The following is a 13625-nucleotide window of genomic DNA, read 5'->3' on the forward strand; positions in this document are numbered from 1 at the left end:
GTGTGGAGTGCAATAGAGATTGCATCGTTTCTGGATCTGTTGGTGTGGTATGCAAATTGAGTGGGTATTGGGTTTCTGGGATAGTGGTGTCGATGTGAGCCATGACCAGCCTTTCAAAGCATTTCAGGGCTACAGACGTGAGTGCTATGGGTCGGTAGTCATTTAGGCAGGTTACCTTAGTGATCTTGGGCACAGGGACTATGGTGGTCTTCTTGAAACATCTTGATATTACAGACTTAGACAGGGAGAGGTTGAAAATGTCAGTGAAGACACTTGCCAGTTGGTCAGCGCATGCTCAGAGTACACGTCATGGCAATCCGTCTGGCCCTGCGGCCTTGTGAATGTTGACCTGTTTGAAGGTCTTGCTCACATTGGCTGCGGAGAGCGTGATCACACAGTCATCCGGAACAGCTAATGCTCTCATGCATGTTTCAGTGTTACTTGCCTCGAAGCGAGCATAGAAGTTATTTAGCTCGTCTGGTAGCCTCGTATCACTAGGCAGCTCTCGGCTGTGATTCCCTTGTAGTCTGTAATAGTTTGCAAGCCCTGCCACATCCGACGAGCGTCTGAGCTGGTGTAGTACGATTTGATCTTAGTCTTGTATTGATGCTTTGCCTGTTTGATGGTTCGTCAGAGGGCATAGCGGGATTTCTTATAAGCTTCCGGGTTAGAGTCCCGCTCCTTGAAAGTGGCAGCTCTACCCTTTAGCTCAGTGCGGATGTTGCCTGTAATCCATGGCTTCTGGTTGGGGTATGTACGTACGTACAGTCACTGTGGGGATGACATCCTCAATGCACTTATTGATTTAGCCATGTGTTGTACTCCTCAATGCCATCGGAATAAACCCAGAACATATTCCAGTCTGTGCTAGCAAAGCAGTCCTGTAGTTTAGCATCTGCTTCATCTGACCACTTTTTTATAGACTTACACCGAACCCAAACCGGCTGCGCTCGTGCGCCATCGTGCGCCATCGTGCATAAATTCATTTTGTCCCCCCACACCAAACACGATCACGACACGCAGGTTAAAATATCAAAACAAAGTCTGAACCAATTACATTCATTTGGGGACAGGTTGAAAAGCATTAAACATTTATGCCAATTTAGCTAGCTTGCACTTGCTAGCTAATTTGTCCTGGGATATAAACATTGAGTTGTTATTTTACCTGAAATGCACAAGGTCCTCTACTCTGACAATTAATCCACACATAAAACGGTCAAACGAATCGTTTCTAGTCATCTCTCCTCCTTCTAGGCTTTTTCTTCTCTTCTTTATATTGCGATTGGCAACTTTCATATATTAGGTGCATTACCGCCACTGACCTCGTTCTTCTTTCAATCACCCACGTGGGTATAACCAATGAGGAGATGGCATGTGGGTACCTGCTTCTATAAACCAATGAGTAGATGGAAGAGGCAGGACTTGCAGCGCGATCTGAGTCACAAATAGAACTGACTTCTATTTTAGCCCTTGGCGCACGCCAATGAGTGTCTACTCATTGGCGTGCGCGAGCAGTGTGAGTGCAATAATTTAATAATATAGATTTCTAAATGTATTTTGGTGTAGTCAGCCTGTGAGTCACTGGTCCTTCCTGCTTTAATTTTTGCTTGTAAGCAGGAATCAGGAGGATAGAATTATGGTCAGATTTGCCAAATGGAGGGTGAGGGGGAGCTTTGTACGCATCTTTGTGTGTGGAGTAAAGGTGGTCTAGAATTATTTTCACTCTGGTTGCACATTTATCATGCTGATAGAAATGAGGTAAAACTGATTTAAGTTTCCCTGCATTAAAGTCGCCACTAGGAGCGCCGCTTCTGGATGAGCATTTTCTTGTTTGTTTATGGCAGTATACAGCTCATTGAGTGCGGTTTTAGTGCCAGCATCGGTCTGTGGTGGTATGTAGACAGCTACGAAAAATACAGATGAAAACTCTCTAGGTAGATAGTGTGGTCTACAGCTTATCATGACATACTCTACAATCAGGCGAGCAAAACCTTGAGACTTCCTTAGATTTCGTGCACCAGCTGTTGTTCACATATATGCATAGGCCCACGCCCCGTGTCTTACCAGAGGCCGCTGTTCTGTCCTGCCAATGGAGTGTATAACCCGCCAGCTGTATGTTCTTAATGTCGTCATTCAGCCATGACTTGGTGAAACATAAGATATTACAGTTTTTAATGTCCTGTTGGTAGGATATATGTGCTTTCAGCTCGTTCTATTTATTTCCCAGCGATTGAACGTTAGCTAGCAGGAGGGAAGGCAAGGGCAGATTAGCCACTCGATTAGCCACAAGGCACCCTGATCTTTTTTCCATTAAATCTCAGTTTCCTTCTCCAGCGAATTATCGGGATCTGTGCCTGGCCGGGTGTCTGTAGTAGTATATCCCTCCCATCCGACTCATTGAAGAAGAACTCTTTGTCCAGTTTGAGGTGAGCAATCTCAGTTCTGATGTCCAGAATATCTTTTCAGTCATAAGAGACGGTAGCAGCAACATTATGTACAAAACAAGTTACGAACAACGCGAAAAAACAAACAAAATAGCATGGTTCGTTAAGAGCCGATAAGACGGCAGCCCTACCCTCCGGCGCCACGTTAGTTTCATCTAACCAATCATGTTCATTCTGCCCTGATTGGAAAAGGCTTAACAGGGGAAACCAATAAAAAGTACCCACTGACCTATCATTCAACCAATCACGTCATCCCCAACTACCTCTGGGGGTGGTCAGGGAGATCAGATCTTTTAATTGTCTATACCGGTCTAAAAAATGTGAGCACAATCAGAATGTAGATGTAACAGAAAATAAACAGCTGATAAATGAAATGCAAAAAATATGAAGTAATAGCATACAATGATATAATTAATTTGTTTCATTTAGTGTGATACATTGTACAGATAAGATTTACAGGATCAATTAGGGCTCTTTTCAATCTGGATCGCTGAAGTGTTACAGATTACACGATAGAAATGTAAAGGTCATTTCTGATTGAGACGACATATGCATCGTGTACCGTGAATGCAGCCTCCGCTAACTTGGGAACATTACCTTTAAATTGAAATCACACTGTAACGCTGAACTTCCGTAATATGGATTGAATGGAGCCCTTAGTCCGTAGGAAACATTATTACAATCATCTGACTGTACAAAAAGTGTACGTCAACTTGTACACATCATACAACAGTGTGCAATCTGATTTACATTTTAATTACAAATTGCATGAGATTCAGATTATATAGAAGATAAATTGCAAATAATTTAATCAATGATGGCTATATTACAGAGAATTAAACATTAAATGAACAGGTCAAATTTAACAGATGGAGACACGTGTCATTAAGTGAGGGTTACTCTTTGGCCGGGTTTGAACGTCACTGTGACCTGAGGCTTACCTTGTCCTGAAGCTCCAAAGAACTTATACCTGAAAATACAGAAAACAAAAATGTTGGAAAGATAAATGCTTTGGAGGAACATAGTGGAAGAAAGTAAAACATTTGTCATAGATAAAAAAAAGTTAGAAATGTGTTGATGCTTTTTGTTATTCATCTTAGCTTTGTATTTTAATAGCTCTTTGTCAACAACAAATGAAAAAGAATAATACAAAAAAACAGCAAAGTAAGAATTACAATTACAGAATAACGTAGCTAGCATGGTGTCAAAACTATCTTGAAAAGACAGTATTCAATAGCTGTCATATTCTTGCCGGTTTCACCTCTCGACATCAAAGTATCCATCAGGACAATGAGAGATGACAGAGACACCCAGCAGATGAAGGATTCATCCTGTGAGAAAATGGAAGAAAATGTTCTTTGTGACATTTGTTTTTTCCAGAAATGTAGCAGAACAAAATGGAGGAATAGGCCTGGTTGCCAGTTTCAATCCGTTTCTGTTTTAGCCAACTCCTCTGTCACTTGTTGTCATGCCAAATATGGAGTTGTCTGAGGCAATAATAACAAATCTGGCAACCAGGGTAAAGGATGAAGGATTTCGACATATATTTGGTGTTTGTTTGAATCTACTTTGATTCTTGAGGTATGATTGATCAAAATATATGACATCTACTACATTCTTATCAGAGCAAAGATACTGTAGTACTACTCACAGGTCTAAAGGAGGAATAATTTGAACATACATTTGGGGTTTATTTTCATCTACTTTGACTCATGAGAAATGATTGCTGAGAAATATTGATATCTATTACATTTTTATGGAGAGCAAATGTGTTTCCCAACTCCAGTCCTCGAGTACCACCAAAAGCACACATTTTTGTTGTAGCCACAGACAAGCACACCTGATTAACCCATAAGAGTCTAAGCCCTCTCTAAGCTGGGGGAGGGGGTGGGGTTCTACTAAGCTATATGGAAATGTTTTAAGAAAGTCATACCAAGGATCATTTAGCTATTTGATTTTTAAGATCACTTGAAGTACCAATAAAAATATATATATATTTGAGGGAAAATTGTAATTGGCCTTAGCGCTTTGAGCCAATACAACCGCATTGAATAACAGATTCACTACATGGAACAACAGATAGTCACCCCAAAAATATAAAATAAGTTTGTTCTGAAGTGTCTGTCCTATATCTGAGAGATATAATAAAGATCAGGAAACATTTGTTATTTTTGTATTTAACCCCTTAATTTTGGCACTTAACAGTGTCCATATACAGTATGCTTCAATTCATTTTTTTCAACTGGTACAGGGGGAACTTCAGACAAGTCGTAGACAACCAATGTGTTCGTGAGAGTCTCATCTTTCCATAGAGGGGTCATATTAGGCATATTAGTCATATTTTTAGGCCAAACCGTTCGGACGCTAGAAACGGTTTTGTGAGAAGACCAATTTTTGTGGTGTCTCATGGTCTGACAAACACCGGTCTAGCTCTGTCACCGTGGAAGTGAGACATCGGCAGATGCGGTGGATTGAGGAGCATTCAATGTAAAAAACAACAACAGATATCTCTTGCTAAAACTGACATATTTTAATGGGATTTTTTAATTAAGGTAATTCGATTTCAACCTTTGGGGGTTAAACTTGTCAACTAATCATCAAGCCCTCAATGAGTTGATTTAGGTGAGTTTGTCTGGGGTTACAACAGAAATGTGGGCTGTTGGTGGTACTCGAGGACTGGAGTTGGGAAACACTGGTCTAGCGAGTAAGAGCCAATGAATCGCGCGATTTCAGATAAAAGGATCAAACTTGGTAGGTGTACTATGAATACTGTAGTACTACTCACAGGTCTGTGTACCTCCTCCAGTCCTGCCTACTAAGGGAAGCTCTGGTGGCATCCAGGGCTGTGGTGAGGATGGCCTGACACAGGAGCAGACCTGGCCTGTTTTGGCCACCCTGGACTGGGACACTGTCCTCCTGCACGCACAGACAGACAGACATCTTCTACAGTTGTTTATTTGGTGTTACATTATCAGTGCTTTTAGAGAAATGTATGAAAAGTACTTTATAAACACATTATTTTAGATAAGGAACTAACAGTAGCTTGTTCGTAGTTGCTTTTAATGTTGCTGATGTCCAGTCGGCAGTGTTCTAGCTGGTCATGGCTGAGCTCCTCGTATCGTCCTGTAGAAAGGACATGTAGGGGTGGGAGCAGCCAGAGTCTCTGACCGACGCACCAGTCAGGTCATTAGAGTTGGGCCCCGAGACACCCTGGGCGTTCTAGGACCCGGGAGAGAGGGGGGTGGACCAAACAGCTTTAGTTCACTTTCCTCATGATAGTGTGTGATTGTACAATCTATCAATAAAGCTGTGTCCCAAATGGCACCCTATTTCCAATATTGTGCACTACTTTTATATGGGTCCATAGGGCCCTGATCAAAAGTAGTGGACTACATAGGCAATAGGGTGCTATTTGGGAAGCATGTGATCATCATCTCACCAGTCCTAAGGTGGAAGGGTTGCCCAGCTCAGACTCATAGGAGCTGCTGAAGTACAGTCTCCAGAGGTTACCATGGGGGTCTTCGGTGGGACGTCACTGGGGTCCAGCAGCACCATGGAGTGATTCAGCCTGCTCCCGCCCTCTCCCGCAGAGTCATCAGACCCACTGCTGTGGTTCAGGAAGCTCATGACGCTGTCCAAACCCGACCACAGGTTCTGGTGAAATAAAGAAAGGAGTTAATGTGCTTGCTGAAAGCCAGAACCAGAAATACTTCATTTTCTATAAGAAATGTTGTTTTCTAATTATTCCTACAGTTCTTTGCCCAGACAAGGGCCCATTCGAGACATGGGTGACATGGAGTGGATTAAATTGGCTAGACTCATCCAGTCCTACTACTACCTTGATATAATTGAATGTATTGTATGTGTCATTTAGCATTTCATATTGGAAAACTGGGTTTGTGGGTCATCACATTGATGTGGGAAATGTCACACCTCCCCTGCCATTAGCCCCAGAGCACCCCCTGGCTGTAGGATGACACGTGCAGCAGGCTGAACACCAGGCTGCTGTGGATGGCCTCTAGCTGGGTGTTGTACAGCAAGGCTTTCAGGTCAGCTTCAGTGAAGGTGTCTGTGGCCCCTGCCGATGTGCCCTTGAGTAAGGCACTTATCTATAGCGACTTAGGGTTAAGAGCATCTGCTAAATGACAAAAAATGTTATGTCAACAACCCAGGCTGGGAGCAGCAGAGTGGATACAAATTATCACTAATTTTCATACAGAGATAAAATGCTTTCTTCCATTAAAATCCTTCAAAAGCCTACAGCTGCACTTCTTTTGACAAGAGCCTTATTGGCCCTGGTCAGGAGGGGGACAGTAGAGACTATATAGGACTGAATGTGGTCCAGACTTGGTCAGGAGGGGGACAGTAGAGACTATAGAGGACTGAATGTGGTTCAGACCTGGTCAGGAGGGGGACAGTAGAGACTATATAGGACTGAATGTGGTCCAGACTTGGTCAGGAGGGGGACAGTAGAGACTATATAGGACTGAATGTGGTCCAGACCTGGTCAGGAGGGGGACAGTAGAGACTATATAGGACTGAATGTGGTCCAGACCTGGTCAGGAGGGGGACAGTAGAGACTATATAGGACTGAATGTGGTCCAGACCTGGTCAGGAGGGGGACAGTAGAGACTATATAGGACTGAATGTGGTCCAGACCTGGTCAGGAGGGGGACAGTAGAGACTATATAGGACTGAATGTGGTCCAGACTTGGTCAGGAGGGGGACAGTAGAGACTATAGAGGACTGAATGTGGTCCAGACTTGGTCAGGAGGGGGACAGTAGAGACTATATAGGACTGAATGTGGTCCAGACTTGGTCAGGAGGGGGACAGTAGAGACTATAGAGGACTGAATGTGGTCCAGACTTGGTCAGGAGGGGGACAGTAGAGACTATATAGGACTGAATGTGGTCCAGACTTGGTCAGGAGGGGGACAGTAGAGACTATATAGGACTGAATGTGGTCCAGACTTGGTCAGGAGGGGGACAGTAGAGACTATATAGGACTGAATGTGGTCCAGACCTGGTCAGGAGGGGGACAGTAGAGACTATATAGGACTGAATGTGGTCCAGACCTGGTCAGGAGGGGGACAGTAGAGACTATATAGGACTGAATGTGGTCCAGACCTGGTCAGGAGGGGGACAGTAGAGACTATAGAGGACTGAATGTGGTCCAGACCTGGTCAGGAGGGGGACAGTAGAGACTATAGAGGACTGAATGTGGTCCAGACCTGGTCAGGAGGGGGACAGTAGAGACTATATAGGACTGAATGTGGTCCAGACCTGGTCAGGAGGGGGACAGTAGAGACTATATAGGACTGAATGTGGTCCAGACTTGGTCAGGAGGGGGACAGTAGAGACTATAGAGGACTGAATGTGGTCCGGACCTGGTCAGGAGGGGGACAGTAGAGACTATAGAGGACTGAATGTGGTCCAGACCTGGTCAGGAGGGGGACAGTAGAGACTATATAGGACTGAATGTGGTCCAGACCTGGTCAGGAGGGGGACAGTAGAGACTATATAGGACTGAATGTGGTCCGGACTTGGTCAGGAGGGGGACAGTAGAGACTATAGAGGACTGAATGTGGTCCGGACCTGGTCAGGAGGGGGACAGTAGAGACTATATAGGACTGAATGTGGTCCAGACTTGGTCAGGAGGGGGACAGTAGAGACTATATAGGACTGAATGTGGTCCAGACTTGGTCAGGAGGGGGACAGTAGAGACTATAGAGGACTGAATGTGGTCCAGACTTGGTCAGGAGGGGGACAGTAGAGACTATATAGGACTGAATGTGGTCCAGACCTGGTCAGGAGGGGAACAGTAGAGACTATAGAGGACTGAATGTGATCCAGACTTGGTCAGGAGGGGGACAGTAGAGACTATATAGGACTGAATGTGGTCCAGACTTGGTCAGGAGGGGGACAGTAGAGACTATATAGGACTGAATGTGGTCCAGACTTGGTCAGGAGGGGGACAGTAGAGACTATATAGGACTGAATGTGGTCCAGACTTGGTCAGGAGGGGGACAGTAGAGACTATATAGGACTGAATGTGGTCCAGACTTGGTCAGGAGGGGGACAGTAGAGACTATAGAGGACTGAATGTGGTCCAGACTTGGTCAGGAGGGGGACAGTAGAGACTATATAGGACTGAATGTGGTCCAGACCTGGTCAGGAGGGGAACAGTAGAGACTATAGAGGACTGAATGTGATCCAGACTTGGTCAGGAGGGGGACAGTAGAGACTATATAGGACTGAATGTGGTCCAGACTTGGTCAGGAGGGGGACAGTAGAGACTATATAGGACTGAATGTGGCCCAGACCTGGTCAGGAGGGGAACAGTAGAGACTATAGAGGACTGAATGTGGTCCAGACTTGGTCAGGAGGGGAACAGTAGAGACTATAGAGGACTGAATGTGGTCCAGACTTGGTCAGGAGGGGAACAGTAGAGACTATATAGGACTGAGTGTGGTACAGACCTGGTCAGGAGGGGGACAGTAGAGACTATAGAGGACTGAATGTGGTCCAGACCTGGTCAGGAGGGGGACAGTAGAGACTATAGAGGACTGAATGTGGTCCAGACTTGGTCAGGAGGGGAACAGTAGAGACTATATAGGACTGAATGTGGTCCAGACCTGGTCAGGAGGGGAACAGTAGAGACTATAGAGGACTGAATGTGGTCCAGACTTGGTCAGGAGGGAAACAGTAGAGACTATAGAGGACTGAATGTGGTCCAGGCCTGGTCAGGAGGGGGACAGTAGAGACTATAGAGGACTGAATGTGGTCCAGGCCTGGTCAGGAGGGGGACAGTAAAGACTATATAGGACTGAATGTGGTCCAGACCTGGTCAGGAGGGGGACAGTAGAGACTATAGAGGACTGAATGTGGTCCAGACCTGGTCAGGAGGGGGACAGTAGAGACTATAGAGGACTGAATGTGGTCCAGACCTGGTCAGGAGGGGGACAGTAGACACTATAGAGGACTGAATGTGGTCCAGACCTGGTCAGGAGGGGGACAGTAGAGACTATAGAGGACTGAATGTGGTCCAGACCTGGTCAGGAGGGGGACAGTAGAGACTATAGAGGACTGAATGTGGTCCAGACCTGGTCAGGAGGGGGACAGTAGAGACTATAGAGGACTGAATGTGGTCCAGGCCTGGTCAGGAGGGGGACAGTAGAGACTATAGAGGACTGAATGTGGTCCAGACCTGGTCAGGAGGGGGACAGTAGAGACTATAGAGGACTGAATGTGGTCCAGACCTGGTCAGGAAGGGGACAGTAGAGACTATAGAGGACTGAATGTGGTCCAGACCTGGTCAGGAGGGGGACAGTAGAGACTATATAGGACTGAATGTGGTCCAGACCTGGTCAGGAGGGGAACAGTAGAGACTATAGAGGACTGAATGTGATCCAGACTTGGTCAGGAGGGGGACAGTAGAGACTATATAGGACTGAATGTGGTCCAGACTTGGTCAGGAGGGGGACAGTAGAGACTATATAGGACTGAATGTGGTCCAGACTTGGTCAGGAGGGGGACAGTAGAGACTATAGAGGACTGAATGTGGTCCAGACCTGGTCAGGAGGGGGACAGTAAAGACTATAGAGGAATGAATGTGGTCCAGACTTGGTCAGGAGGGGAACAGTAGAGACTATAGAGGACTGAATGTGGTCCAGACCTGGTCAGGAGGGGGACAGTAGAGACTATAGAGGACTGAATGTGGTCCAGACCTGGTCAGGAGGGGGACAGTAGAGACTATAGAGGACTGAATGTGGTCCAGACCTGGTCAGGAGGGGGACAGTAGAGACTATAGAGGACTGAATGTGGTCCAGGCCTGGTCAGGAGGGGGACAGTAGAGACTATAGAGGACTGAATGTGGTCCAGACCTGGTCAGGAGGGGGACAGTAGAGACTATAGAGGACTGAATGTGGTCCAGACCTGGTCAGGAAGGGGACAGTAGAGACTATAGAGGACTGAATGTGGTCCAGACCTGGTCAGGAGGGGGACAGTAGAGACTATATAGGACTGAATGTGGTCCAGACCTGGTCAGGAGGGGAACAGTAGAGACTATAGAGGACTGAATGTGATCCAGACTTGGTCAGGAGGGGGACAGTAGAGACTATATAGGACTGAATGTGGTCCAGACTTGGTCAGGAGGGGGACAGTAGAGACTATATAGGACTGAATGTGGTCCAGACTTGGTCAGGAGGGGGACAGTAGAGACTATAGAGGACTGAATGTGGTCCAGACCTGGTCAGGAGGGGGACAGTAAAGACTATAGAGGAATGAATGTGGTCCAGACTTGGTCAGGAGGGGAACAGTAGAGACTATAGAGGACTGAATGTGGTCCAGACCTGGTCAGGAGGGGGACAGTAGAGACTATAGAGGACTGAATGTGGTCCAGACTTGGTCAGGAGGGGGACAGTAGAGACTATATAGGACTGAATGTGGTCCAGACTTGGTCAGGAGGGGGACAGTAGAGACTATATAGGACTGAATGTGGTCCAGACTTGGTCAGGAGGGGGACAGTAGAGATTATAGAGGACTGAATGTGGTCCAACCTGGTCAGGAGGGGGACAGTAGAACTATATAGGACTGAATGTGGTCCAGACCTGGTCAGGAGGGGGACAGTAGAGACTATATAGGACTGAATGTGGTCCAGACTTGGTCAGGAGGGGGACAGTAGAGACTATATAGGACTGAATGTGGTCCAGACCTGGTCAGGAGGGGGCAGTAGAGACTATATAGGACTGAATGTGGTCAGACCTGTCAGGAGGGGACAGTAGAGACTATATAGGACTGAATGTGGTCCAGACTTGGTCAGGAGGGGACAGTAGAGACTATAGGACTGAATGTGGTCCAGACTTGGTCAGGAGGGGACAGTAGAGACTATATAGGACTGAATGTGGTCCAGACCTGGTCAGGAGGGGGACAGTAGAGACTATAGAGGACTGAATGTGGTCCGACCTGGTCAGGAGGGGGACAGTAGAGACTATATAGGACTGAATGTGGTCCAGACTTGGTCAGGAGGGGGACAGTAGAGACATATAGGACTGAATGTGGTCCAGACTTGGTCAGGAGGGGGACAGTAGAGGGCCATGTCCAGGCTGCAGGCCTCAGCAGGGCTGGGTCTATCAGGTCTGGACCACTTCTGGCAGCCAGGACATACACACACACACACAAATGCAGAAAGAAAAGGAAACAAGCGAACTGCTAAACAAAAGTTATCTACTCACTAAATGATTGTGCTGGTAAAACGCTAAGCAAATGAATCTTACTCACTAAATGATTGTGCTGGTAAACTGCTAAGCAAATGAATCTTACTCACTAAATGATTGTGCTGGTAAACTGCTAAGCAAAATGAATCTTACTCACTAAATGATTGTGCTGGTAAACTGCTAAGCAAAATGAATCTTACTCACTAAATGATGTGCTGATAAACTGCTAAGCAAAAGTTATCTTACTCACTAAATGATAGTGCTGGTAAATAAATTTGATCATTTGATTGAACATAAAAAAGCAGAAGACTAAGAAAGCCTAATGAAATGTATGTAAAACATATGACAGCAGGGTCCGCTCTAGGTGCCCCCTCCTGTCTCCATACCCTGTAGCTCCCTCCACCCCGTCCAGCTGGGTGAACACCTGGTCAGTGACCCCTGTGTTGTCATGACCTCTCCTGGGGGTCAATGAGTCAAACTCATCAGAGAACAGGAAGCAGGGCTTAGCAGCCTGAGCTCTACAGTTTGAACAGAAAACACAGGGAGGCATGGGTTAACACAACACCACAGTTTAGTTACAGTGTAGTTTACAGTAGAGGGAAACGAACATAGGGAGGCATGGGTTAACACCACCACAGTTTAGTTACAGTGTAGTTTACAGTAGAGGGAAACGAACATAGGGAGGCATGGGTTAACACAACACCACAGTTTAGTTACAGTGTAGTTTACAGTAGAGGGAAACGAACATAGGGAGGCATGGGTTAACACAACACCACAGTTTAGTACAGTGTAGTTTACAGTAGAGGGAAACGAATAGGGAGGCATGGTTAACACAACACCACAGTTTAGTTTACAGTGTAGTTTACAGTAGAGGGAAACGAACATAGGGAGGCATGGGTTAACACAACACCACAGTTTAGTTACAGTGTGTTTACAGTAGAGGGAAAAGAACATGGAGGCATGGGTTAACACAACACCACAGTTTAGTTACAGTGTAGTTACAGTAGAGGGAAACGAACAAGGGAGGCATGGGTTAACACACACACCACAGTTTAGTTACAGTGTAGTTTACAGTAGAGGGAAACGAACATAGGGAGGCATGGGTTAACAAGCCACCACAGTTTAGTTACAGTGTAGTTTACAGTAGAGGGAAACGAACATAGGAGGCATGGGTTAACACAACACCACAGTAGTTACAGTGTAGTTTACAGTAGAGGGAAACGAACATAGGAGGCATGGTTAAAAACACCACAGTTTAGTTACAGTGTAGTTTACAGTAGAGGGAAACAACATAGGGAGGCATGGGTTACACACACACACAGTTTAGTTACAGTGTAGTTTACAGTAGAGGGAAACGAACATAGGAGGCATGGGTTAACACAACACCACAGTTGTTACAGTGTAGTTTACAGTAGAGGGAAACGAACATAGGGAGGCATGGGTTAACACAACACCACAGTTTAGTTACAGGTAGTTTACAGTAGAGGGAAACGAACATAGGGAGGCATGGGTAACAACCCACAGTTTAGTTACAGTGTAGTTTTACAGTAGAGGGAAGAAAGACATAGGGAGGCATGGGTTAAACAACGCCACCACAGTTTAGTTACAGTGTAGTTTACAGTAGGGGAAAACGAACATAGGGAGGCATGGGTTAACACAACACCACAGTTTAGTTACAGTGTAGTTACAGTAGAGGGAAACGAAAAATAGGGAGGCATGGGTTAACACAACACCCACGTTAGTTACAGTGTAGTTTACCGTAGAGGGAAACGAACACTAGGGAGGCATGGGTTAACAAGCCACCCCAGTTTAGTTACAGTGTAGTTTCAGTAGAAGGGAAACAACATAGGGAGGCATGGGTTAAACACACACCACCAGTTTAGTTACAGTGTAGTTACAGTAGAGGGAAACGAACATAGGGAGGCATGGGTTAACACAACACCACAGTTTAGTTACAGGTAGTCAG

General features: G+C 45.8%; 1 pseudogene; it reads right to left on the minus strand.

The window, feature by feature from the left end:
- Positions 1-3709: 3709 nt before the first annotated feature.
- LOC120022023 overlaps positions 3710-13625 on the minus strand; it is a 48238-nt pseudogene continuing 38322 nt past the window's right edge.

This window comes from Salvelinus namaycush, chromosome 27 (assembly GCF_016432855.1).
Source record: "Salvelinus namaycush isolate Seneca chromosome 27, SaNama_1.0, whole genome shotgun sequence".
Lineage (NCBI taxonomy): Eukaryota > Metazoa > Chordata > Actinopteri > Salmoniformes > Salmonidae > Salvelinus > Salvelinus namaycush.